The sequence below is a fragment of the Herpailurus yagouaroundi genome, unplaced genomic scaffold (genome assembly GCF_014898765.1).
Source record: "Herpailurus yagouaroundi ecotype Mexico unplaced genomic scaffold, PumYag 163, whole genome shotgun sequence".
Lineage (NCBI taxonomy): Eukaryota > Metazoa > Chordata > Mammalia > Carnivora > Felidae > Herpailurus > Herpailurus yagouaroundi.
The window spans coordinates 35,504,392-35,528,983 of record NW_024412404.1 but is presented as its reverse complement, the minus strand read 5'-3'; the positions used below and the strand labels follow the sequence as shown (position 1 = coordinate 35,528,983).

Sequence of the window (24,592 nt, the reverse complement as noted above, 5' to 3'; positions counted from 1 at the left end):
TGTCTGACCTTGGGCAAGTCACTTTATCTCCCCTGTGCATCTCACAAACTTTGTAGCAAGCACTGCTGATTAACTAGCAGTTTCTTCCCTTCTCTGCTGGGAGAGGCCTCATTTTTTTTTTTCTCAGAGTGTTTCACTTCTTTCCCTCTCAACTTGGGTTGAATTGTGCTTCATCTAAGCCCATTGCAGTGATCTTACTCGTGTCAATGATTGGATTAGGTATGTGTGTATGGTGCAGTTCTGGCCATTGAGATGAGAGGGATGATCCAGGGGAAGCTTCTTGGAAAGCTTTTCTTGTACTTAAAAAAGAGATGCAAGGAAGACACTATCCCTCTGCTAAACTTTGTCTTGTTCCACGTGGCTCCTGGAAATTCAACAGCTATTCTGCAGTCATGAGGGGTACTACCCTGGAGACCAGAGCCAAATGAGCAAAAAGGTGGAAAGAACCTGGGTCCCTGATAACATCATGAGCCTCTAAGTTAACCAAGCTTCAAGCTACCCTTGCTAGGAACTGCTCGTTACAAATAAAATAACTCATTTCCTTATGTTTAAGCTACTTTGAGCCAATATTTTTTTGAGGATTTGGTTCATAAAATAATTTAAGTAAAGCACCTAGCACAGTTCCTGGTATAAAAGTGCTAAAAGAAATTACAGGTATTATTATTGCTATCATCATTGCTTTTTATCATTATTATTTCTATTTCACTTAGAGTTTCAGCTCTGGTTATAGGGGAGGATAATAAGTCTGACATTTAAAGATGTGATGACAGTGTTCACTGTGGCAGCACTTACACTAAAATTGGAACGATACAGAGAAGATTAGCATGGCCCCTGCGCAAGAATGACACCCAAACTCGTGAGCGTTCCATATTTTAAACAGATAGATAGGTAGGTAGGTAGGTAGATAGATAGATAGATAGATAGATAGATAGATAGATAGATAGAGATAGATGTGATAATAGGGATGGGGGTGTCAGAGGTAAAGGAATGAATCCAGGTGCTTTGGCTCCTTGCCCAGTGCTCCTTCTAACAATGGTTTTAATTAAGGGTTCTGTGCGTGTGTTTGTGTGTGTGTGTGTGTGTGTGTGTGTGTGTGTGTATGCGCACACGCACGCATGCACTCACAGGCAATAGGAGCTAACTTGGGTTAGCGCAAACTAATAAGCAAAAAAATAATCTTTTCAAAGACTGTTGAGTGTGTCACTCAATTAAAGGAAGAGATTAACAAAGAAGATCTAGGCAAGGAAGGAATTAGGACAACTCCAGACACCTCAGCAGCTAGCATCCATGCACCTCGTGCCATTGATGTGACTGCTTCAGAAATGTATGTCTCTGTGTCTCTCCATCGGGATTTCTCAGATGAGAGTTTGGATGAGGTGTCTGCACCAAGAGTAATCAGCTATGACCTAGGGGCAGAGTCACACAGATGTGACAGTTGAGGGAGGTCACACTTGGTTATCAGGACCCTTCTGAAACAAGACAAAACTATGGTGAGCCCAAAATGTGCCTTGTGCTGCCACCATGCCCTTCCAAAACTGCAGGTTTCCACCAACCTTAAATGAAAAGCAGCAGCCCCAGGCCAAATTCTAAACATGCTCATAATTCAATAATGCCAAAGACAGTCTCTTTTCAGGATGTCTCAGAAAGGAAGAGGAAGAATGGGGCAAGGGACTAGACTCCAAACACTGACTTGGAATGTCCAGCCAGAAGGACCAATGCTGCCCTAACATTTGCAAAAATGCAAACGGTCCCATGTGCCCAAATGTCTAAATGTTTAATTTATGTCTAAATTAAGCTATGCCCACTCATGTCCTGGGCTCCAATCAAGCTTTTCTCTCTCCCCCAGCCCACTGCTTTGAGATGTGGAAACTAAAGTAATAAGGTTCTCCCTGGGTTGTTCATGCCATCTGAGCTGTAGGTACCACAGACATGCCAGAGCAGGGCAGGAGCTGGTCCCAGGCCCCTGGGTGGTGGCTGGATGCATCCAATCCCAGGATATAGACTGACTCAGTCAAGCTCCCCTAAATTTAGGGCAGGCAGATTATCCTCCTGCACACCTTACTTTTCCAATTCAATTCAAGAGTTCCAGGCAGTTCTAAGTGCCTCCCAAGTCTACAGCAACCCAACCCAGGAGAGAGTGGGGAAGGGGGAAGGGCAGGAGGGTAGTTAGAGAGGAATAAGTTCTGTCTCGACACCTATTTAGGTTGACTTGGGGCTCCAACTTAAACTGAAGTAGGCACTCTTTCCTTGATTTCCCAGGGCAGAAGCTGTGACTTTTGTCTCCCATCCCTCCCACTCATTGGCAGCCTCAGCCCTCATCCTCTGGCCTGAGGGGACCAGTTGGGCCCACACATGTCCCCTCCCTTCCTGATTCAATTTGTTACCAGCCTTTTAGAAAACTTTCCTATGAGACCTGAAAAGAAGAAAATATACTTTTTGTTTCAATGTATACAATATGTGTGGCCAAGGGCAAGGGCTCCTATTTTCCTGGTCTGAGGCTAGTGCTAACTAAGGAGGACCTTGGAGATTATCTCCAAAATTGAGTCTACAGAAACTATGAATCTACCAAATTACCACAGTTGGTCCACAGGACTCAGGAGCAGATTGGAGGCTCCCACCATGCCACTGGCCAGTGATGGGATAATCCACAACAATCATAACCATCAAACTCAAACTCCTTAAATATATTTAAACCCATGACTTCATAGTAGTGCTTAAAAAACAAAGTCTCTTTTGTCATCTTTTGAAGGATGCTAGGGCATGCAGCCTATTATTTTGAAACTAGTAAATAAAGAAAGAAATAGCATTTATTTTGCTGTTCTTTTTCTAGCTGTGTGCCAGGATAGTGAAATAGTTGATACTGGGAAGTTTTTCTGTATAGAAATATGCCAGATATAAAGTTTTTCTTTTTAGAAGTAAATGAAGAAATGAAGCTAAGACATGAAGTTAGCATATTAATATTTTGCAACTCTTTTTTTTGTTGTTTTTTAATGTTTTGTTTTGTTTTTTTTTTTATTTGAGAGTGAGAGAGAGAGAGAACTAGTTGGGGAGGAGCAGAGAGAGAGGGAGACACAGAATTGGAAGCAGGCTCCAGGCTCTGAGCTGTCAGCACAGAGCCCAATGTGGGGCTCAAACTCATGAACCATGAGATCATGACCTGAGCCAATGTTGGATGCTTAACTGACTGAGCCACCCGACACCCCAACATTTTGCAATCTTAATGAAATAATGGATCTATCGATGCAGTGATCATCAATGCCTGCTAACATCAGAAAAAGAAAGGTAACAGGACATTATATGCCTTCCCGGTGTAAATGCAAAAAGCATTCTAGAGAAGAAGAGAAAAAAGAAGGAGGAAGAGAAGGGAGAGGAGGAGGAGAAGGAGGAGAAGGAGAACCTGAACCAGATTAAGTCTTTTGATCTAACTACCAGTTTGTAGGAAATACAAGATAAACGTTAAATGATACTATGGAGAGGCAACCAGCAATATCCAGACTTTGGGAAATTCTAGGACAAGAGACCTGGTTCCTTCAACAAGTAAATCACAAGGAATATGTATGATTCTAGATTAAACAGAAGTTAATATACATTTCATCCCATTGCAATCTTTAGAGCTTAAATCTTTACAAAAAATTTTTTGTAGGGGGTGCCTGGGTGGCTCAGTCTGTTAAGTGTCTGACTTCGGCGTCTGACTTCGGTTCAGGTCGTGATCTCACAGTTTGTGAGTTCGAGCCCCACATCGGGCTCGCTGCTGTCAGTGCAGAGCCCGCTTCATCCTCTGTCCCTCTCTGTCTTCCCCTCCCCTGCTGTGCTCTCTCAAAAATAAATAAACATTAGAAAACATTTTTTAGGACACAATCAGGGAAATTTGAACACAGAATTGACATCGATGCTATTTGTTTTAGGTTTGATGATATTGTGTTTACAAAATACTTACCTTTTGAGTGACACATTGAAATGTTTGTGGGTGAAATTATATGATGTCTGGAACTTACATCAAAAAAATCTGTGAGGAGGTTTAGAAATCATTTGCAGGGGTGGGTGCCTGGTTGGCTCAGTTGGTTAAGCAACTCTTGATTTCATCTCAGGTCATGATCTCACAGTCATGAGATTGAGCCCCACCTTGGGCTCTGCCTGAGCATGGAGCCTGCCTAGGATTCTCTCACCCTCTATCTCTCACCTCCCACCTCCCTCTCTCTGTCTCTCTCTGTCTCTCTCTCAAAAAAAAAAAAAAAAAAAAAAGAGGAAGGAGTCACTTGGATAGGATCACAGAAAAGCCAGTTTGGCCATGAGGAAAGATTCTTGGAGTTGGGTGATGGGTACACAGTAGTTTACTGTGCGTCTCTCTGTACTTGCATATGATTGAAACTTAATGAGCACTTTAGGGGGTGCTGTGCTGTCTGCTAAGGTCTCTAAGATGAAGCAGGTGTGGTCCCTCCAGTAGAGTATCTTACAGCCTGGTTCCCAAACTCTTAGCACCATCACCTCTTTTATTATTCTTTTTCCTAGTAAGATTCATGTTTGAATGATTCTGATCACTAAATAAATGCATTTATTATGTAATAATTTAAAAGTACTGTTTCTTTGGAATGATTTGAAATGTTCAAGCATTTTTCTTTTGGAGAGCATTAAAGGAAGGCATGGCTGGGAACCCCAAAGTGGTCCAACTTTTTAATTTGACAGAGGTGGAAACTGAGGTAGACAAGGAAACTGCCAAAGTCACCTTTCAGCAGAAGTGGGACTGAAGCCTCGTTCTTCTAAGCTAAGTCCATTGCTTTTTCCACTGCACAGAAGGTGCAGCTTGTCAGCTGAGCACAGAAGGTGTTTTGGGAGTGTGTCAATGATCTAGTTTACTAGAGTAGAAACAGTCACTGTATTAGCCTGTCACCTTCTCTTTTTAAGGCTGAGGTATGCCAGTTCCTTCAACTTTTCCTCATAGATTTTATTTACTTGTCACCTTCTGCGACTATTCTAAAACTGTCTGACACATTACCAGTTGGTTTAAATTTTCCCCTTATGACAGGTTGCTAAGCACTGACTTTCCTCACCCCTCTTCAGTTAAGAGTGGAACTAATTAAAGAAGTCAACCACAGTCAACTCTTGGTGATCCAGGAGCAGACTGGCAAATTTTCCATCCATCATGGCAAAAACAAAGCAAAAAAATCACAAAGCCACCATATAATAGGAAGAGAATAACTATCGGTAAATACCACACTGTGTGATTTGGCTTAGAACATCCCTTCCTTACATTGATTCCTCAGAATGTTAAGGTTGGTTTGTTGAGAAATATCTATGAATGTTTAGTACTTTATTTTGGATGTTTGTCACAAACATTTTCAATGAAGCTTTTCCGTGTTAAAGTGCACCTCAGCAGTGTTTCGATTGCAACGTCTTCTCCGTCAAATAAGATTTTCCTGTTCAAAATGGCGGGACCACATCTCTGTCAAGCTGACAATGTAGAGTGAGCAACCAACCTTGGTTGCCAATGTTCTCACATGCAAGATGGAAATCTTTAAAAGCCCTTTTGGATGGTACTGTGGTCAGCTCTTGTCTCTGTTGGGAATTATTTGGTTTCCTTCCTGAATTTCCATCACGGGGTAAAAAGAGGCTTGATCTGCCCACAGCAAGAACAAAAAGCGGCTTTCACCGCAACTGATTGGAATGGAAAACCAGAATCAGATCCACCTCTGAAAAGCTTTCACGCGGAAAGGGATGAAGTTTCAGTTATCTGTTCCAATTCAAGAAGCTCCAAAGGCTTCTTGAAAATCCAAAATTGCTTATTTAAGTTAATAAAAGAAGAAATGAGAACTATAACTGGGCCAAGTTCTGTCATTGCTACTCTCAAGGGTCCGGTAGAGTCTTTGAATCGCAGTATCACAATTAGTTTGAGAGCAAGTGTGAGGAACACTCGCAGTACCATGACAGTCCCTCAGGACAGGATGCTGTGTCGTCCCCCAGCCTGCCCACTCGGCCTCAGTTCTTTCTTCTGATATGCCTGGGATACCTCCCAAGCCAACCTACTTATCACCCTGCTTCCCTGGTTTTCAGTGCTCCACTTCCAACCTAGAAACTCAAGCCTCGTAACCACAATGACACATCACGTAAGCTTAGCAAATTAGACGTAGAAGAGAACTCTCCCCATTAGCTAAAGGCTATTTAGCGCAAAGCCTATGGGGAGGTGGGGATCATAATTAATGGCAAAACATTAAAGGCATTTCCATTAAAGTAAAAAACAAGACAGACAACTATCACTGTAGTGTACCAATGCAGAGGGCAAACAAAAGAATGAGAAGCATATGCCTAAGTGAGGGGGAAAGAGGGCTTCCTGTTTTTCGTCTGCCCTCATTCCTGCTGGCTCCTCATTCAACCTTGGTTTTTACCACTCAGTCTGTGCCGAAGCAGATAGAAAATGGCCTGTAGTTTAAAATAACTATGTGGTGAGAGAAGTGGCATGTACTGATTTTATTGTCACCAGGTTGATCATTTCCTCTTGGTTCTCTGGAACCCAGGTAGGAGGCAGAATAGAAAATGGAAGAGAGAAGAAAGAGGAGGAGGGGAAAAACAATGACTTTCTGGTTAGGTTTCCATGACATAAACATGGGGGGGAAATACAAAAAGCAAGAAAGAATTAAGGGAGCAAGAAGGACAAATAAGAAGGAAAGGGACAACGGCTATGTGGTAGATATGGGTGAGCAGCAAGGAGCAGGAGAAGTAGAATCCAGAAGTGGAGAGCGAGGAGGAGAAAATAGCCGGAAAAACATCTGAATGCAGGACCTGCAAGCCTCATCATGACTGAAGGAGCACAGAGGTGTCTGAGATGGAGCTGGGTTAGCAGGAGGATTTAATAGGGAAAAAGGAGAGCTCTTGGATCAGAGGTAAAGTCTGGGGAAGTTTGCAGGCCTGAAACATGTGCCAGGTGCTCTGCTAAGTGGTTAACATCTGTTGTTTTATTAATTTAATCCTTGCCCCCACTCTTATGTAGGTGCTTTTATTCTTCCCATTGTATGGATGAAGAAACTGGGGTTTAGAGAAATTAAGTATTTTGCTCAAGAGCAGTCTTTTAACGATAAGTGGATCTGGGATTCAAACCTGAGTCTGCTGATTCTGGAGCCCTGGCTGGGTAATCTTCAGTTTCACTCCTCCAAATTCTTATCTGGCTTGACCCAATTTGCCTTCCAAGATTGGGTGGATTCAGTGTGGTAGGGGACAGATGGCTATGCGTTGTGTAGATATGTAAAGAGAATTTTCTCAGACTAGTAAAATTATGGATGCCAACCCTGTAAAATCCATGTTATACGAGGAAACTTTGGAGGAGCTGGGTTGATTAGTCTAGAAGTGAGAAAGTCAGAAAGGTGGGTGGATATTTAAGGGACTGACATGGCAGAGGCAATGATCTCTTGAGTTGTTCCAGGGAGGAGACCGGTTGCTGTGGCAGGGAAGCAGAGTAGAGTTCAGTCTTGGAACAGGCTTTCCGTTGAGGTTTTCTATAGCCACTTTATTCTGTAGAAGCTCCCCATTCCTGAAGATGTCCAAACCAAGTTCCCATTGTTCATTCGTCCACTCGTACAAATTCTTGTGGAGGATCCACAATATGCCATCTCTTTTCCAGAGACTGGGGCACAAAGGGCAACAAGACAAACATACACACTACACTCCAGGGATTTCACTTTAGTGGGGAGAACAGACAATAAACAAGTAGAGAGAGACCAATAATTATATAAACTACTTACAAAGCAGGGTGTGTGTTACGAAGGAAATGAACGAGGAGGACCTGAGATAGGAACTAAAGGAAGGAACCGGAGTGGACCCAGTCAGTGTTCTGCCAAGGGTCCCTGTCATGCTTTCTGTGTTCCTGTCTCCCAGCTTCTATGCACTTTTGCTAAAAGGACCAGTTCTTGCAACTTAGTTCCAAAGGTAACCCTTGGGTCGCTGGAGCTCTTGGCCCACATACACAGAGAGCTCCTAACCCTCCTTGGCTCCGGACTCAGCTAGCAGAATAGGAGTGTGAAAGCCCGGCCCTTGTCTTCAGCAGAAACAAAGTTCTGGGTCCAATGCAGGCTTCCAGGCTTCTTTTTTGCTTGGTGTCTTGTGCTTCCCTGTTCAGCTTCCCCCACTCCCTTACTGGTTCCTCCTGGAGCACTTCTTAATGAAAATACTTGCTCATGAATCCTTGTCTCAGGGAGTGCTTCCGGGAACTCAACTTCGGGTAGGGAGAGAGTCATGATCAGATTTACACTTTTAAAAAGTATCCTGGGGGCTCCTGGGGGCTCAGTTGGTTAAGCAACTGACTCTTGATGTCAGCTTAGCTCATGATCTCGTAGTCCGTGAGTTCAAGCCCTGCATTGGGCTCCATGCTGACAGTGCAGAGCCTGCTTGGGATTCTCTCTCCTCCCTCTCTCTCTGCCTCTCTTCTCTGCCCCTCTCCAGCTCGTGCTCTCTCTCTGTCTCAAAATAAAAATAAATAAAATTTAAAAATTAATAAAAATAAATAAGAAGTATCCTGGTTCCTGAGGGAGAAGAGACTGGGGGGTTGGAAGTGTGGGTGTAAGGAGGCCAGTTGGGGCTAGTAGTCTAGGCAAGGGCTGGAGGAAGCTTGGTCTAGAAGCGTGGCAATGGCAATAGCAGGAAGAGGAGGGATCTAAGATGAGTTTTGAAGATGGAATTGACAAGGTTTGCTTGGAAATGACTGAGAAAAAGGAGGGAATCCAGAGTGTCTCCTAGAGATATGTAGGAATATTATGGATAGAAATCCACTTATTGAATGGGAAGTAGAATTAGGTGACTCCAAAAGCCATGTATCCACTTGAAAATACATCCACGATGGCGAGATTTAGCATCAAAAGATAGCAGCTGAGGACAGGTACACCTGAGAGTAGACATAAAAACACAGGGAACGCACACAGACTGGCATGTAGCTTGCAGAAATCATCAAAGCACCCCAAATTCCTTTTGAGTCATCTAATAGAGTGTTTCCACGTCCTGCTTCGGTGGTCCCTACCGCTTGAATCCAGACCATACTTGGCCATGTGAAGTGTGCTGGGCCTTTGTCTAGGAGGAAAGTGTTTGCTGGCCTTCTGGCTTGGCTCTCTCATGCTCTTGCTGACTGATAACCTTGCTTTTTTAGAGAACAGATGCTAAGCTGTTGTCATTCTGCTGATTAACTGAGCTCTTGCTAAGTGCCAGGCGGTTTGGTTAGTCCTTTGCATGTATAACCTCATCTAACAGCTCTTCCAGGCGGTGCTCTTGTAGCCCCTTTGGGGGCTGAAGTCATCACAACTTAGCCACTTGTGCAGAACCAACTAATCCAAAAGTGGCTGAGATGAGATAGGAACTAGAAGTCCCATGCCATGCCCCAAGTTCTCCACTGGTATGATGGAACCAACTGAAGAGAAGTTGGAGCCTGAGTGCTTCCTCTGCCTATACAAAACCGCAATCCCTCCTAGTGGTGTTGAGCCCCAGAGCAGCAGGGCTGGTTCTCACCCACACCTGCCAGAGCCTTGCAGCAGACGCACCCACTACCCTCTGTTCCCACCCAACCCCAGCGACCCAGTTCCTCATGGCACCTGTCTAGCTCTGCTCCACAAAGCAGGGCTCCCTGATCCCATTCTTAGGTTCCTAGAGAACAATGCAAGCTCTTGAAGAAGTTTGCTCTCTTGGTGGTTTAGGAATTTCCTTAAAGATGAAACCAAAATAATTTAGTTAGGGGCACTTCAGATCCATTCAACCCGTGTTCACCAAGTCCTGCTTTGTGCTAGACTCTGAGTTTGCAGTGAGTTGAGGAACATTGGTAAACATGGTCCTTGACGGCAGGGAACTCACAGTTAATGCCAAGCACGTTGCCAGGTGACACATATCTAGAAGGCTGACTATTCCTAATTCTCTGGAGAGACTTCAAGGACCTTTTCTAGTTTGAGGGGCTCTCCAAGGCCAGAAACGCTTCTTGCCACAAATGAAAACAGTAAAGGATTGGTTAGCTCACTGATAAAATATTCCATGCCAGGAAACATTCCTGAAAGCTTAAAAAGAATTCTGAATTACATGGGTTTCATAATATATCGATTGGATACTATGCAACCATTTACATGAAAAGGAGATACATGGTGTTCCTGGCTAATGGTGATTACTTCAAAATAGTGAAATTCCTGGTGGTTTTTGTTTTCTTTACTGTGGTTGGCTTTAAATGTTTGATTTAAAAATAATTCATTCAGGGGCACGTGGGTAGCTCAGTCGGTTAAGTGTCCAACATCGGCTCAGGTCATGATCTCACAATTTGTGAGTTAGAACTCCGCGTCAGGCTCTGTGCTGACAGCTCAGAGCCTGGAGCCTGCTTCAGATTCTGTGTCTCCCTGTTTCTCTGCCCCTCCCCTGCTTGTGCTCTGTCTCACTCTGTGTCTCAAAAATGAATAAGTGTTAAAAAAATGAATAAAAATAAAAATAAAAATAGTTTATTCAGAACCCTATCTGCAAAGGCCATACATACTGATTCCAACTATATGGCATTCTGGAAAAGGCAAAATTATGGGGAAAAGATCAGTGGTTGTCAGGGCCTTGGGTGGAGGGAGGGAAGAGTGAGGAATGAATGGGTGGAGCACAGGATTTTTAGGGCAGTGAAACTATTCTGTATGCTATCGTAAGATGGATACATGTCATCATACATTTGTTAAAACCTATGAAATATACAACACAAAGAATGGACCCTTAGGTAAACTATGGATTTTAGTTAATAATAACATACCAATACCAGTTCAGCTGTAACAAAAGCACCACACTCAGGCAAGATGTTCCTAATGGGGGAGACTGTGTGCATGTTGGGAGAAGGGTGAGATTGTACAGAAGAACTCCCCAACCTTTCTGCTCCATTTCTCTGTGAATCTAAAACTACTCTAAAAAATAAAGTCTGTTGGGGCTCCTGGGTGGCTCAGTCAGTTAACTCTCTGACTCTTGATTCTGGCTCAGGTCATGATTTCATGGTTCGTGGGATCGAAACCCCATGTCAGGCTCTACACTGACAGCACAGAGATTTCTTGGGATTCTCTCTCTCCCTGTCTCTCTGCCCCTCCCTCACTCATGTGTGTGCGTGCACTCTCTCTCTCTCAAAATAAATAAGCATTAAAAAAAATAAAGTCTGGGGCACCTGGGTGGCTCAGTCGGTTGGGCGTCCGACTTCAGCTCAGGTCATGATCTCACAGTCCATGAGTTCGGACCCCGCGTTGGGCTCTGTGCTGACAGCTCAGAGCCTGGAGCCTGCTTCCGATTCTGTGTCTCCTCTGTATCTGCCCCTCCCCTGCTCATGCTCTGTCTCTCTCTGTCTCAAAAATAAATAAAAACATTAAAAAATTTTTAGAAAAAAAATAAAGTCTGTTAATTTAAAAAACCCTATTCTACACATGCAGAAAAATACAGAGACGATAATGAGCACATTCAATCACCACATAGACTTAATGTCTTAAGATTTTGCCATGTTTGTTTTTAGATCATTTTTCAAAGAAATGACAAATTATAGAAACAAAGCCTCTTTATATCTGTCCTGATTTCAACCTCTATCCTCCCTGTCCTGAGAAAATTCCTTCCATTTATTTTTCTATACTTCTTACCTGTTTATCAACTTTAACATGTTGATAAACCTTATTATCAACATTAATATTGTTGTTGATCTTTTACTTCTCAAAAATTGAACTGTATATCTGAATCTGAAAATAACCTTATTAATCTTGTATTAAGAATTATTTGTTTATATATGAAGGTCAAGTTTACCCATTTTAATAGCTGTATACTATTCCATCATATGAATATGTCACAATAAGAAGTTTTAAAATAATGCTTTGGAATATACCTTAATGCTACAGGAAAGTACTCATGATTTAAGTGAGAAATACAAGATATAAAACATTATTTATAGTATAACACAAAACACATGCATACAAAAATAAAAATGCTGCAATGACAAATCTAAAAGAATTAACACCGCTACTTTGGGATTGTGAGATTATGGATAATTTGTCACTTTCCTAAACCTTATACAGTGAATAAGCATTGTGTGTGTGTGTGTGTGTGTGTGTGTGTGTGTGTGTGTGTGTGTTGTAAGAAATAAGACTAAAAACATACTGTATTACTGAGAGAAATGTGAGCTGTGTGTCCCATGGAGCTATTACCTCCCTCCCACCTCTGTTGGCAGAGCCCCTGGTGATCTGTAAACAGCCCTGCCCTGTTTTTATCCATTCATCTCATGGGGCAGCAGCTGATCTAGCAAACCCCCTCCCAATAGCCCTGTCTTCCTGGCCTCCGCAGCACATTTGGTTGGTTTTTGGTGCTGATACCCGCAACGCAATTATAGGATTGGCTATAATTATGCCTGCAGTGATATTATAGGATTGGATATAAATATACTTGCTACATGTGAAGAGTTTATTTCTGTTCACAGTTTACCATCTGGCTGCAGCACACCCTTTTCTAGCCAGGAGGGGAAAGAACACTATTCAAACCAGAGGTGAAACAGGAGTCCAATTGGAGGCTTCTGAAAACTCACCTCAGCATGTGTGATGCGGCCATAGTGTCAGGAATCCCAGGAGAGAAGCAGCAGGTTTTTTACCAGGTCTGTAGTGTTCTTTCTCTGCTCTGAGCTTGGGATGGAGCTCAGGCAGGCCAGTTCAGACCTTCCTAAGTCACAGTACTCCCATAGGTTTGCAGCCCCTCTCCTCACAGAGGCACCCTCGTGTCCATCTTCTGCCTTCACTGCCCTCTCCAGCTCAAGTCCGACATTGCCACCTGCCTACTAGATAGTTCCATCTTCCTGTCCTAGTGTGCCATCAAACTGAAATCAGAATTATTTCTTAGATGCCCACACTAGGTCTTTCTTGGGACTTCTCTATTTCTCTTAATGCCAACATGGTGATATCAGTCACCTAGGGGATCATCTTTGGCTACTTTGTGCCTAGCAGGGAGTCAGTTTCTGGCTCTCAGTGATTAATAAACATTTGTCGAATGAAGGAATGAGTAAATGAATGAAACGTCTCTACCCTTCCATTCTCATAGTCACCTCCCTAGCGCTAGCTCTCATTACTTCATACCCAGACTATTACAGTCACTTCTCTACTGGTTGCTCTGCCTCTGGCCTTTGTTGGTGCTAATTCACCCTGCTGCTGCCACCAGACAGGTTGTTCTTACATGCCACCTCTGTCATACCACTCCCTTATTTAAAAACTTTTGGTGACTCCTCACTGGCTAATCAAATTGAAAATCACGAGCTTGGCTTACAAGGCCACTGTGCTCTAGCTTTGTGCCTAAACCGCGCACATTCCCAGACCCTCTGTTCTCTTCTCACACGTCTCGTACTTGACAATCTCTGTGACCATCTTCAGGCCGCTGCCTCGGTCTGGACTGACATTGCCATTTTCACCTGTTCTCCAGAGGAGGGAATAGCTAAGCTAACACCAGAAGCATGACTGGAAGGAGAACCACCACTCTCTTATTTAACAAATAGTTGCTGAATTTGCACTCTGGCGGCCACTGAGGCTGATGCATATTGATCCTGCCCTTGCTCCCAAGGAGAGAGTCAGGTACTTTGGACCGTCCACAGGTTCTCCGGAACCCTGGAATGGCCTCACCCTCAGCCTCCTTGGTCACACTGAGTTTTAGGTGTTAACCTGTCTCCTCAGTTTTCTGGACACCCTTGGGTTTAACCTGCTGACCCTGCAGGGGAAATGGGTTGGTTTTTATCCCTAGTGGTTGCCTTGGAGCTAGCTGACCGCAAAGGCTATCGAATGCAGCTCCTTGTCTGGACCCCCCTTCCTACAGGTCACCCCTGGTCTGGAATCAGACTTTGTGTTATCGATTGCCTTCCCCAGGTCCCTGACCCAAACCATTCCAGTCAGTCCTACCAAGGACTCAGTGGACTTCCAAACAAACAGGACAGTAGGGGGGCCTTGCCCTCCCAAGTGACATCATGACACTGTGGAAAAGGCCATTTTAGAGTAAGCAACTCCAATATATTATAATTTTTAAGTTAATTTTTTTATTTTAAGAGAGACAGAGATAGTGTGAGTGTGGGAGGGGCAGAGAGAGAATCCCAAGCAGGCTATGCACTGCCCATACAGAGCCCAACACAGGGCTCAAACTAACGAAACTGCGAGATCATAACCTGAGCCGAAACAAAGAGCTGGACACTTAACTGACTGAGCCACCCACGTGCCCCATAAAATTTTTAAAAAAACAGTTATAGAACAGACATATGTCACCTGGTCTTATTTTTTTAATAATTCTGCATAGAAGGAAATTTGGCAAGATATACATAAAATTGTAATGGAGAGGTTTTATTTATTTTTAAAAGTTTTTTAGTGTTTATTTTTGAGAAAAAGAGGGAGAGAGAGTGTGAGCGGGGGAGGGGCAGAAAGAGAGAGAGGGAGACACAGAATCTGAAGCAGGCTCCAGGCTCTGAGCTGTCAGCCTGATGCGGGGCTCAAACCCACAAACCACGAGATCATGACCCGAGCCGAAGTCGGATGCTTAACCGACTGAGCCACCCAGGCGCCCCGGTTTTTAATTTTTTATTTTTGTTCATTAATGTTTCTAAATTTTTCACAATGATCATATCTTTACAAAAAATTTTTTTTAATGTTTATTTGTTTTTGTGAGAGAGAGAGAGACTGAGACAGAGACAGAGTGTGAGCGGGGGGAGACAGAATCCAAAGCAGGCCCTGGGCTCTGAGCTGTCAGCACAGAGCTGATGCGGAGCTCAAACTCATGAACCATGAGATCATGACCTGAGCTGAAGTCAGACAATTAACCAACTGAGCTACCAGGCGCCCCCACAATGATCATATCTTACCAGGAGAATATTTAAGGAAAAATAAACTTGGTGGCACGAAATGCTGGGATATTAAAAACATCACTGTATAGTTTATGTTATATAAATGTGAATTACTAACACAATAGTTTTGTCATTTTCTCTTTCAGAGAGTTCATAATTATGTTCCTTGCTAATTATATCACCTGTTATAATCACCTTGCTAATTATATCACCTCTGTCTTAGAAACACAGAGGTTAGTGTTTGCTTACAAAACTGGAAGTCCTCATTTCTCCCATGTTGTCTGCCCAGGCCTCTCTGTCATAGCCACCAGATCCTGGCATCTATCAACCCCTGCGCGCATGAAACCCCGGGTGAGGGAGCTCTCCTGGCCTGGCCTACAGAAGCTTAGACAAGAATTGCCACAGAAGCATCAAAACAATAGAATGTGATGTCGTGGGCATCCCAGGGGGAAATAACGGGAGGTTGAAATGCACTTTTGCATCATTGATTTTCCCTGCTGATTGAGCCCTGTTTATCTCATTTGGCAGATCAGCCTCAAAGTGCATGAACTATTTGTGCCTCATTAATTTCCAATAGATTGATTTTGCTAGGATTGCGAATTGGCCATCTTGAATTGCAGCCTGCAGAAGCCAGCCCAGGCTCAGCCTCAGGGGCAGGAGCACATGAACAGCAGCCGTCGCTGTAGCCTTCACCACCAGAAGAAGAGACTAGAGAGCTGGTCTGAGGCCACAAAGGCAGCAGTGCCTTAAATTTTCTCTGCAACCGGGCAAGATAAAATATGGAGCCATAAGAAAGCAAACAAGGGTCATCCAGGCCCTTTTTTTTCTTTCTCGCCCGTGTATCCACCTTGATATCTCCTTCCCCAAATGCCTCTCTCTCTCTGTCACCGCAGACCCCCTCTAAAGGTAAGAAGAATAAAGGTAACATTTTTAAAAGAAACACATAAAATAAATTTGAAGACTAGCTTATAAAACAATGAACGCTGAACTCCTTACAGCATGAGGGTCAGAGACAAAAACAGAATATAAAATACAAAATACAGAATATACTAAAACTGAACGTACAACATGACATTGCTTCCTAAAAAGTATACGGAGGGGAAAAAAAGATTCAAAGGAAAAAGGCTGAGTGGGGATAGTGGTAGCTTCAAGCAGTAAGGATATGGGTGGTTATCATTTTTTTCCTAAGGTTTTCTGTATTTTCAACACTGTATGAAGTGGTTAGTAGTATATTTATCCTGAGAAAAATTTTATAGAAATATATAAAGTAATAATACACACGTAAATAAAGGGGCCTGTGCCTTTTATTGGCAGGGTATATTGGCCTCTGCCAGTTAAAATACCAGAAACCTAATTCAATTTAACCTGGAAGTCCTCAAAAAATTAAACAGGGGAGCACCTGGGTGGCTCAGTCCGTTGAGCGTCCGACTTTGGCTCAGGTCATGATCTCGCAGTTTGTGAGTTCCAGCCCCGCGTCGGGCTCTGTGCTGACAGCTCAAAGCCTGGAGCCAGCTTCAGATTCTGTGTCTCCCTCTCTCTCTGCCTCTCCCCTGCTCACTCTCTCTCTCTCTCTCTAAAATAAATACACATTAAAAAAATGTTTTTTTAAATGTGACATCAAGGGGCACCTGGGTGGCTCAGTCAGTTAAGTGTCCGACTCTTGATTTCGGCTCAGATCATGATCTCACAGTCATGAGATGGAACCTTGCCACAAGCTCTGCGCTGAGTGTGGAGCCTGCTTTGGGTTCTTTGTCTCCCTCTCTCTGCCCCTCCCTTACCCACGCACGTGCTCTCACTCTGTCTTTCTCTCTCTCAAAAATAAATAAACATAAAAAAAAAAAGTTAAACACAGAGTTAACATATGGCCCAGCAATTCCACTCCTAGGTATATACCCAACAGTATATATTTTTTTGTGCCGACACAAAAAAAACGTTCATAACGGCATTATTCATAATAAACAAAAAGTGGAAACAATCCAGATGTCTATCAACTGATGAAAGGATGAACAAATGGTGGTAATGTGTACAGTGGAAGGCTAGCCAGTCACCAAAAGGAACACAAAATACTGACACACGCCAGAGCAAGGATGAACCTTGAAAACATACTGAGTGACAGAAGCCAGACGCAAAAGGCCATATATTGTATGATCCCATTTATATGAGATGTCCAGAATAGGCAAATCTACAGACAGAAAGTAGATTAGTGGTTGCCAGGGACTGAGGGGAGAAGGGAAATGCTGATAGATATAAGGTTTCTTTTTGTGGTGATGAAAATGTTCTGGAATTTGACTGTGGTGATGGTTGTACAACCTTATGAGTATACTGAAACCACTGGATCATATACTTTAAAAGGATAAATGTTCTGGTACATGAATTATATCTCAATTAAAAATGTTTATTTATCCATTTCAAGAGAGAGAGAGAGAGAGAGAGAGAGAGAGAGCAGAGGAGGGGCAGAGAGAGAGAGAGAGAATCCCAAGCAGTCTCCACACCACCAGCACAGAACCTTATGCAAGGCTCAAACTCACAAACCGCGAGACATGAGTTGAAACCAAGAATTGGTCGCTTAACCGGCAGAGACACCCAGGCGCCCCTATATCTAAATTTAAAAAAAAATTGTTCTGGAACACTGTCTTGTAATTGCCTGTATATGTATTTGTCTCTCCCAGGAGGTTGTGGGCATCTTGAGGATAAGGTGCTGTCATTGTTCTCTGGTTTTCCAACACTGAGTAGAGGACCTGGAACACAGTGGGCACATGATATTGGTTAACTGAATGATTTGAGAGTCCTCTTCCCACAATCCCAGGGCTACCTGGCTGGCTCTTCTCCCCACCCTCATTGAACCATCTGGGTGTTAGAAACTCTAATCCAGGTATAGTATATTCGGGAACCAAAGAGTGGCGTGGCTTATGGTTTGAATACCAACTGGTGGGATCACATTGTTTGACCCCATTGAGGCTTGTCTTGGAGGCATATTGAGTTCAGTAAAAGGGCTGCCACTGACCCTTCGGGGGTCCTTACTCTCCCCCTATTGCAGTATTCACCAGGAATAACCCTCCTTCTTTGGAGGTGGCAACAGATTCTGGGAACCTCATTTTAATAGGCTTTCTGGTTATTCCCTACTTCTGATTAGGGTCAAATGAAAAAGTCCTTGGTTCTTTTGACCAAGGGAAGAGATAGTTATCTCTGTCCATGACTCTCTTGTATAAAGTCCAGTTGCCCTCAATTCCTTGGCTGTAGGACATGACTCTTTCAGATTTCCTCCTTCTTACAGGGCCAGATAGACAGGTAGGCCGTGTGAGCACTGCTGAAATTGCCAGTTTGAAGAGGGCTCCAAACATCCCAGGAAATAGGCGACTTTCCCAGACTCCTGTCACAAAGAGCCACGTATGTCAGGATGAATTGCTTGGTTCGGCCTGTTGGGGATGCAGGTGGTAAGATCCCTAAGGTGATGGCATAGTGACTAGAGGTGGTCACTAAACCACTGTTCACAAAAGTGGGTCAAGGTAAGGGTCAAGGTTTAGGAGACAGGTTTAGGAGATAGGGAAGGCAAGTTTGGGGACAGAACAGATTTGCTGAGGTAACAGAGAAGGGGCTGACACCTGATAGGCACTCCTGCCATCTTCTCTTCTGCCCTTTCCCCACACAGCATTCGGCATCTCCTCTTGATAAATGCTGGCAAAGAGTTATTAACCTTCCCAGGGCACCCATGTGACTCAATTTGGCCCTGTGTAATGAGTTCCTTCAGTGAGCTCTTCCAGTCACCCCTGACAAGCTTCCAACAGCTCCCAGAATGTCAGTTATTCCGTTAACACCATTGTTGTTGATTTTTTAACCTTGTTAAGGTTACAATAGTTTAGTGAGGCTAGTTGCCCTGTTTCTGAAGTTGTATATATTTTTTGTGCCTCAGGGCATTCCATGATGTCTTTTCCCCTCACTTGCTATCTCTCTCACTTTCTCTTGCTCTTCCCGTGTCACCCTCTTTTTCCTCCTCCTTCCTCATTCCTCCTTCCTGGCTTCCTCCTTTTCATTCTCAGAGAAATGTCTGAGTTGGCAACTGGGTTCCACCAACCCTAAAAATACTTCCCTCAGATAAACCCTTCATTAACGAAATTACTTCAGAGTAGTAAGACTTCTAAAGTAAACCCAGAGTATTCTAATCAGTGTATCCCCTGCCCAGTCAGGTGGCCCCCTCCTCTTGTCCTTCTCCCAAACTCCTGACCTAGTGCAGGCTCTTCCATTAATTCAGTGACAGTGGATTGAAGTGTGTTTCTGTACTTGTGATTTCTCTCAAAGGTCCACCTAGGTCAACATTTTAAATGTCTTATTTTGACTAATAGCATAAAACAATCTCAAAACCAAACCTTATGCACTTGGTCAAATACAATTGTACAGAATTGGGATTCTATTACATACACGTGTTTTCTTCCAAGCAACAACACCAGATATGTTGGAGCAAGTGGCTTTAGACTGATAAACAGAGGCCCGTCTCGAGACTCTTGGGGTTACTGGTTCAAACTCATCTCGGCCCTGCTTCTCAAGTACAGTGATCCCTACAGCTCCTCTCGTTTCCACCTGGTCCCATAGACTTTTCCTGACCAACCTCTACCCATCTCACCAAACTTCCCTAACGTAGCATCTGCCAGTGCCGACCTCCAAAGAATATGGAATTCTTGGGTCTGGCATTCCACAATCTTCCAAGTCAGTTCTGTGCCCTGAGGCATGAAAGTATAGATTCATTTTTCTCAGTCATTAATCAGCAAGAAACAAGAGAAATCTATTCTTTAAGGATGTTTTGCTCTTTCCACTACTTGCTTCACTTTCTTCAAGATGTTACCAAAAAAATTAGGTGCAGGGGCACCTAGGTGGCTCAGTCAGTAAAGCATCCAACTCTTGATTTCAGCTCAGGTCATGATCTCATGGTTTGTGAGTTCGAGCCCCACATCGAGCTCTGCACTGACCATGCAGAGCCTGCTAGGGATTCTCTCTTTCCCCTCTCTCTCTGCCTTTCCCCCTGCTCACATGTGTGCTCCCCCCCTCTCTCAAAATAAATAAATAAACATTAAAAGAAAAGAAAGAAAGAAATTAGGTACAAATGGTCACCAGGGCTTTAGTGATGTATCAGCTAAACTCTTTGATACATAATTCCCTTTCCCTCATCCTATTTTGTTCTGCCTCCCCTCCTGGTGTTCTCCAGCGTATATGTCTGAAAATGATAATGGCCCCTCTTTTGTGTAACTGGGGAAACAAGTTAACAAAGCCAACGCATTTTAGGAAAGCATCTTTCACAACTTGGCTTCCTAGTTATATTAGTAAAAATATTCACTTACCAAGTACTCACTTGTCAGGCAGTGTGTAAGCACTTTATATGCATGCTTTCATCTACAGCTCACAAGTGACCCTTGGAGGGCTGTGTTTTCCTCACGTTGCAGATGAGGGATCCAAGAGCTTACATGAAAGTTCCATATTAGGTGTTGGGGCCAGGATTCTGTCCACAGGCTCAACCACCATGCTCACTGCCATCTCTAGATCGTGTTGTTTATTTCCCTCTCCTCCAGTCTGCATGACTCTAAAGATGGAGGAAAGGCTGGCAACTCTGGGCTATCCTCTGCAAAATCCTCCTCCCTCATCCCCTAATTCCTCACACTACAGCCTGCTTGGGGGATGAGGGAATAAACATCCTACAGCATGTTTATGATCCACTCTCCTGCCTGATATTTTTATTTCTCTCCAGCAGTGGAAGGACTGCTGGGAATAATCTGATGCACATGAAGAGAAAGCGAGGAGTTACTAATAAGATTAAATTAAGTTTAAGTACATTTTTAACAGTGTGTAAAAGCACAGCGCTAAGCATTGTTAGAGATGAGCAGACACAAGCCAGAACCTCATGGAATTTATAATCTGGTGAGTAGAGAGGATGAGGAATAGGACTATACACATATGTATATGAGTTCACGCCAAATATGGTAAATTCCATGACAAAGGAAAAAGTGAAATGTTGTAGGGCTGGAAGGCAGAAGTGCCCCCATTTCCCTGGGAACCAGGAATGAGTGTATGAGATAAGAGGTGGGATGGAAAATGGAAAGCCCTGAGCTTTACTTCAGGCTTGGTCACTGATACACAGAGAAGGCCTTGGTGTTTCTCCCCCCAGGACAGGCCCCAGAACTTACAAGGCCCATACAAAATGAAACTGTGGGGCCCCTTGTTAAAAAATGAATTTCAAGATGGCAATAAACTGAGAGTGGGACTCTTCTCAGCACAGACTGTGCACCTGGCCTTCCCTATGCCTCGGACCTGGGCCTCTGCTTCCTCTGGGGTTACCTTTGGGAGGTAGGGAGCCAGGTCTCACCATCCCAGCACAGGGTCCGTGACTCAGGTAAATCAGTGAACCAGAGACAAGAATGAATTGACACATTTATGCCTGCTGATTTCTTGGGTGGCTTTCAGTGTTAAGATGTTATTAGACCATGACCTGAACACTTCTTGGAGGAGACATTTGAGATGAGTCTTGAAGGATAGTAGGATTTTTCTTTCTTTCTGTTTCCCCCTCTTCTCTTCACTCCTGTCCTTACACTATTTTTCCATTTGTCTCATAAACACACAGACTAGAGGGGTGCCTGGGTGGCTCAGTTAGTTAAGCATCCAACTTTGGCTTAGGTCATGATCTTGCAGTTCATGAGTTCGAGCCCCACGTCAGGCTTTGTGCTGTCAGTGTAGAGCCTGGAGCCTGCTTTGGATTCTGTGTCTCCCTCTCTCTCTGCCCCTCCCCCCCACTTGCGCGCATGCTCTCTCTCTCTCTTTCTCTGTCAAAAAAATAAATAAATTTACACACACACACACACACACACACACACACACACACACAGACTGGAACCAGCAGAGTTCAATATCCGAGGGATGACTTGAAGACAGACCACAAGATTCCTCAAGACACTTTCCCACTTACAGGGATGGCCTTGCCTGTAGATAAAATTTCCGCAGGTAGAATCTGGTTTTTCATTTTCAAATTATTTTATTGTATTTTATTTTTTTAGAGAGAGAGAACACATGTGCATGAGCAGGGAGGGGCAGAGGGAGAGAGAATCTTTTTTTCTGTGTTTGTTTTTGTTTTTTAGAGAGAGAGTAAGCACAAGTGGTAGAGGGAGAGAGAGAATCTTAAGCAGGCTCCACACTCAGTGCAGAGCCCAACATGGGGCTTGATTTCACAAGCCTGAGATCATGACCTGAGCCAAAATCAAGAGTTGAGCGCTTAACCAACTGAACCACTGAGGCACCCCTTGTTTTATTTGAATTAAACAATTTTGTAGATGTTTATGAAAAAAAATCAGAAAAATATAGACGAGCAAAAAAAAAAAAAAACCAACCAATTACTCATAATCCCATAAGAAATATTTCTAATGGGATTACAGTATTAAAGTAGTTTTTAACCTGGGGCACCTGGGTGGCTCAGTCGGTCAAGCATCTGACTTTAGCTCAGGTCATGATCTCATGGTTCATGAGTTGGAGCCCGGTGTTGGGCTCTGTGCTGACAGCTCAGAGCATGGAGCCTGCTTTGGATTCTGTGTCTCCCTCTCTCTCTGCCTCTCCCCTGCTCACTCTCTGCCTCCCTCTCAAAAATAAACATTAAAAATTAAAAAATGTTTATTTTTAAAAATTTATTTATTTTTTAACATTTATTTATTTTTGAGACAGAGACAGAGCATGAGCAGGGGAGGGTCAGAGAGAGAGGGAGACACAGAATCCGAAACAGGCTCCAGGCTCTGAGCTGTCAGCCCAGAGCCCGATGCGGGGTTCGAACTCATGGACCGCGAGGTCATGACCTGAGCCGAAGTTGGACGCCCAACCAACTGAGCCACCCAGGCGCCCCCCAAAATGTTTAAAAAGTAGTTTTCAAGATACTTTTCTATTCAGTCAAGTATTGTGTACATCTTCATGTGTCAGTGTCACTGTACTTTTTCATTTTTCATGGTTGTATGGTATTCTGCCATAAGGTTGTACTATAACTCTCTCCTGGGGTTGTTGTGTGGTGTGAGTTAATGCATGTAAAACTCTCAGCACAAATACAGAATAGTGCATAGTGGACTAGATGTGCTCAATTAAAAGTCATTTTATTACTTTACAGGGTCAGAAGGAACTATCTTGCCTAGATGAGGGGGTAAGCTAATGTAGAGACTGGGAAGCCTGACTCCTAGTCTAGTCTTCTTTGCAAAGCAGCAGGATGAAGTGAAAGTGGAAGGAGACATGGGTTGAGAGCTCCCCAGATTGAGTGGTTTCCTGGTGGTGTCTTGTCTTCTCTTGTACAGTAGGCTCCCAGGTGGCTAGGAGTGTTCTGCTATTTTTTTTTCTTTACACAGGATAGCCGGTGCTCAGCAAAAACTCGTCACTGTTCCTTGACATCTAAGAACCTTAGCAGATGTGTTTCCCATCGGCCTGTGCAGTCATCAAGGCTTGTCTTTACCTCACCACACACTGCTTGTTAACTGGAAACGTGCTTTGGCTGAAGATTCTTGCCAAGGGCGGCTGGCAAAAGTCAGTTTTGTTCAGCCCAAACGATGACTGTTCTACCTTTACGTATGTCCCAGGGATGTTGGCAGCTAGGCGTGGCTGCTTGCTGGCCCTGAGACCTTGGGCAAGCAGCTTCCTTTCTCTGATTCCTTTTCTGTAGCACTGGCGGGGGGCGGGGGGTACTGGAGGAGGACAGGATGGCATGGCTAGGGGTTAGCTCTGAACTCAATCTAACAAAGTACCCTTCTCTTCACTTGCACATTTCCCTGTTTTATTCTGTTCACTCTATGTTTCGCATTGCTGGGGATTTTATTTTTTCACTTGTTTGTCTCCCTCAGTGAAATGGAAGCTTCATGAGGGGAAGCTTCATTGTTTTCTACGGTAACCCCAGGGCCCAGCACATGCCTGCCATGGAACCCCTGAATGTGTGTTTTATAAATGAAATCTCAGAGCCTGGGTTCAAATCCTGATTGCAATGCTTTCTGTGTGACCTTGAGCAAGCCACTTAAATGTTAACAGTTTTCCCATTTGTAAAAATAGGGATTAGTGACAGTGCCTCTTTTATGACTCTGAGGTTCAAATGAGAAAATATCCAGGAAGTATTAAACACTGGCTGGTACAGAGTATAATTATGATAGTAGCAAACATTCATGTAGCACGACGACTAGGCACTGATCTAAATGCTGACATATGTTAACTATGTTAACCTTCACTACATCCTACTGTTACACCATTTTACAGATGAGCAAACTGGGCACAGGGGTTAAGCAACATATGCACTCAAGTCATGTTAGCTGTTATTTTTATGCCTACGTTCCTTCCCAGCTCCCCGCAGGCGAGCCCTCTGAAGGACCAAGAGGGCGCGCGGGGCCAGCCTCGGGCCCAGCCAGCGGCCAACCAGGACGTAAAGGGTTACTGGGACCGCGCACGCCGTGTTGCCGAAGACCCGCGGGCCCGCGCTCTCGGCTCACAATGCCGCGGGGCGGGGCGGCGGGGCCCTACTTCGCCTCCCATTGGCGCACACGCCCCTTCCTGTCACGGCCGGGCCGGGCCCCGCCCCCTGACCCCGCCCCCCGCCCCGGCGCTGCCGGAGTGGACGGTTCCAGACGCATGCTAATGAGGGGGCGGCCGCCTCAGCCCATTGGCCGGCCGCGAAGTGTCGGTGAAGTCAGCGGCGAGTCCCAGAAAAACAGAGCGGGGCCAACTGCAGCGTGTAGTGCGAGTGGGGCAGGACGCGCGCCGCCCGCCCGCCCGGAGACCCGCAAGGTAAGCCCGCGCCAG

The 24,592-nt window shown here is 44.2% G+C and overlaps 1 protein-coding gene and 1 non-coding gene across 42 annotated transcripts in view; both read left to right on the top strand.

The window, feature by feature from the left end:
• The first annotated feature begins 769 nt into the window (after positions 1–769).
• On the top strand, positions 770–875 carry LOC121037615 (U6 spliceosomal RNA). The gene has a single exon (XR_005793877.1). It is a non-coding gene; the product is annotated as a U6 spliceosomal RNA (small nuclear RNA).
• Positions 876–24,501: 23,626 nt separating this feature from the next.
• Positions 24,502–24,592, top strand: part of SORBS1 (sorbin and SH3 domain containing 1) — a 231,992-nt gene continuing 231,901 nt past the window's right edge. For 7 of the 41 annotated variants that reach the window (XM_040485930.1, XM_040485927.1, XM_040485929.1 and 4 more), the window contains exon 1: positions 24,504–24,577. The gene's annotated coding sequence lies outside the window, so the exon portion shown is untranslated. Of the gene's footprint in view, positions 24,578–24,592 lie in introns of all 41 variants that reach the window. The other 34 variants (XM_040485959.1, XM_040485955.1, XM_040485964.1 and 31 more) reach the window with 13 other exon arrangements.